The following is a 3,661-nucleotide window of genomic DNA, read 5'->3' as shown; positions in this document are numbered from 1 at the left end:
TCTGATTATTGTTGTCTCACATTTTATTTCTGTTTGTGTTGTATTTATTCCCAAAATGGTGGAAAGTTCATTACTTAAAGCTGCATGGTCTAAAAGGGCATTGTTTCAGCCAAGCAGGGTGTCATTGGGAGGCTCTGCTTTCTTGGGAGAAAGGAGGGAAACTCATTTTGCAAGTGGTAAAGATTTGTCTGTATATTCTCTCTACAACTGCCTCATCTGTCTATCCCAGGGGTAGGGAACCTGCGGCTCTCCAGATGTTCAGGAACTACAATTCCCATCAGCCCCTACCAGCATGGCCAATTGGCCATGCTGGTAGAAGCTGATGAAACATTCCTAATTTATCTGGAGAAGCACAGGTCCTAGTGGTACAATTAATTCTTTTTCCTCACAGTGTTGCACAAGAGGACATACCTGACTGACACAGAATGAGAAAAGTCTGGTCTAGGCAAAAACTGGAATCTTGAGATGGAAGAGTAGCAGAGTGTTTCACTTCAGGCTGTAGGAGGAGAAACATCAGATAAAAAACCTCGTGAATGAAAAAAGTAGCATACCAGAAGAGGTTGATCCAACTTGTTCCTTCAATGCTATTCTAGTTTTATAGAAGAGTTTTTAATGTAGGCAGGTGTTCAAAAGTGTAATGCTCCACTGGTACTCTGATTTATTTTTCAAATTCATACCCTATCTCTCTCATAGCAAATGCAGCTTAAGATGGGTAACAATGTCATAGAGTAACATGATTTAAATAGGTTTAATGGGGGGGGGGAGGGACTCCAATGGGATATAATGTCATAGGGTTCATCTTCCAAAGCAGCTATTTTTTTTCCCAGATGAACTGATCTCTGTTGCCTGGAAATCCATTGCAATAGTAGAAGATCTCTACCCACCACCTAGAGGTTCACCTTGGAACAGCCAGTTTTGATCTGTTTTGGTTAGTTTTGGTATGAGTGAAGCTAGTATCAGAGGCATATTTGCCTAGGGACATGGGGTATCGCATGTCTCCAGGCGCAACCATTCCAGACACGTGGGGGAACAAATTCAGCCCCCTCACATGACCAGAGAGTTGGGCAAGGGAGACAGACGTCAGATGGACATGGAACCTCATCCTTGTCAGACTTTGCCCTCCTTTGGCCCCGTTCCCGTCATCCCAGGGTTGAGGCAGGGAGGATGAATTCCCTTGGCCCCACCCTGCATGTCCCTGCTGCCAGCTGAGGAAGAGGGGAGGGGGCAGCAGCAGCCTGCGCTGGGCTCAGAACCTGGCAGGCTCCGATCCCACTGCAGGCTGCAGCCAGGCTTGCTCTCCCCACCTTTACTGGAGGCCCTGCAGGGTCTCCAATGGAGGTGAGGAGGCAGCTGCAGCCTGCGCCCAGCTCTGATCCAGCCAGGATCCGAGCTGGATGCAGGCTGCAGGTGGCTGCTGGGCTTGGAAGAGGGGCTGCCACTGGCTCCTCTTCTCTCCCAGCAGCTGGGACACCAGAGAAACAGGTGCCCCGTCTGCTGAGCAGGGAAGAGGGGCTGTGGTCCAACAATAAGCAGTACTCTGCGTGGGGGAGGGCACCCGGTGGGATTTTTGCCTCTGGGTGCTGTTTGGCCCCCATACACCTCTGGCTAGTATTGATAGTCTAAACTGCAGAGTGGTTTGGTTTGCTAACTTTCAGTGCCCCTGTCTCCAGCTTTTGCATAATGGTGGAACCACCTGGAGGTTGGCAATCCTGTTATCCAAATAGAGTTGGAGGTTATCTCTCAGAGCAACAAGTCTGAGTCCCAAAGCCAGGACTAAAGCCAGATTGGAAAAGGTTGAGAGCGGGAGTCTCATCCAGGAAAGCCTGGCATTTTTCATCCTCTGCTTGATCAATTATCTTTCCCAGAAGTGGAAAATTAGATGCGGGACTATAGTTAGCTAAGTCCTTTTTATCAAAGGCGGGTTTCTTTAACAAAGGTGTCGCTAAATCCTACCTCAAGACAACCAATAGATGTTTATGAAATTTATAATAAAGTGACACAGTGCAATAAAAACAATCACCTTTTATACATTAGTTACAAAACAACTCTGAACACAGGAAGAAAGGCACATCTTAATTCAAGACAACTTCTCTTGATATTCTAATATCATTTTAAACAAAACACAACGAGTCAAGTATAATTAGTTCAAATGTAAACAAGACTCTGTAAGCCAAGCACAAGCAGTTTTTGCAATAAGAAGTCTGCTTTCAAAGGATTTTTCTTCAGGTACAATGCCTCTTTATCAATGTGGCTTGAGTTGGATCACATTCTTATGCTTTCTTGCAACCAAAGTGACTTGTGCTGCAACATAAATCTCACATTAAAAATATACATTTGGATATAAGACTATAACCTCCCCCCACCCGCAAAAAATACAATTTACTTGAATCACATTCCTGTGTATTTCTAGCAAAAGGCTGCAATGCTCTCAGTGAGAAGCTGCTACAATGTCCTCAGCTGGTTACAGACCTTAATTATTATTATTATTATTATTATTATTATTTATTATATTTATAAACCGCCCTCCCCCGAAGGCTTAATTGGTATTAGGTGCACATATTTTTACTCTAAAGTCATATAACCCATTCCTGCACGAAGCTAAAACTTAATGAAAGACTCAGGCATCAACAACAAAAAACATGATTTCACAAATTAATGTAGAGGCCCAAAATTTACAAGTAACTGGAATAGTCAATTTCTGTAGTCTAACCCCATCTATTAAAGGTTTGTAATTTAAAGATCCACTTTATTTCCATCTGCAGAAGATGTTTGCGAATGTCTATTCTTCTGTACTTATTCAATCTGTATTGATACAGCACACAAAAAGAAAAATCATGTTCATTATGACCATATTCCAGAAATGAATAGAATCATTGTCTAATATCCCCCAGTATGATGTTGCAAGATACCCATACAAACATCCAAAGACATAAATATCAAGAAAACATTCACGGTTCTTAAGGAACAGTCTTTAGCCCTGGCTGCAGTTCTTTTAGGACTTGAGCACCATCTGGTGTCCACGAACACCACTGCAGCCCACTCCCTCCTTCCCCAGCTGAATGGGTGACAATATGATTTGGGAAAAGGCAGAAAGGACCAGTTGGGGCTTTCCCAGGGTCCAAAATAAGGGCTGATTCACACACTTTACCTTTCTATGAGGATAGGTGCCAAGCAGTGTTCCCGTGACAGCCACCAGTTCAACAAGAAGGAATAAGAAATGAAACCACCGTGCAGCTGCATTGTTCCATCAGGAAAGTATAATAATTAAATGCCACTCAAAAGCTCTAAGGTTCGCAATTGTGTTTCCTGTCGCATATCAGGATGTTTGTTGGCAGATGCATTAGTTCCATAGAACAAGAAACTTAAAGCAAAGACATTCATTGGGCCATGTCATGCTCTGAAAAGCACTGACATCATTTCCAAAACAAAGTCAACCTTCATCTCCTAACAGCAATCCATAAAAGAGAAGCCACTTCTTCTATCATGCGGTCCATGAGAGATACGCAACACGAGAGAGCGCGCAACAGGAATCTCATCGAGCGGACTACAAATCCCAGCATGCAATGCAGCCTATGTGCCCCCGCAACCGAACACCGATGTGCGGTGTCTAGAGCGGCACAAATTTTGATTGGCCGACAAGCCTCGTACTCTGTTGTGACGT

General features: G+C 43.9%; 1 long non-coding RNA gene across 1 annotated transcript; it reads right to left on the bottom strand.

The window, feature by feature from the left end:
- Window positions 1-2,007: 2,007 nt before the first annotated feature.
- Window positions 2,008-3,526, bottom strand: LOC125436719. The gene is made up of 2 exons (XR_007245111.1): window positions 3,149-3,526; window positions 2,008-2,301 (listed from the first exon to the last, which is right to left on the bottom strand). It is a non-coding gene; the product is annotated as an uncharacterized LOC125436719 (long non-coding RNA).
- Between the last annotated feature and the right edge of the window lie 135 nt (window positions 3,527-3,661).

The sequence above is a fragment of the Sphaerodactylus townsendi genome, linkage group LG07, assembly GCF_021028975.2.
Source record: "Sphaerodactylus townsendi isolate TG3544 linkage group LG07, MPM_Stown_v2.3, whole genome shotgun sequence".
Classification (NCBI taxonomy): Eukaryota; Metazoa; Chordata; class Lepidosauria; order Squamata; family Sphaerodactylidae; genus Sphaerodactylus; species Sphaerodactylus townsendi.
This window is presented reverse-complemented; position numbering and strand designations above follow the sequence as displayed.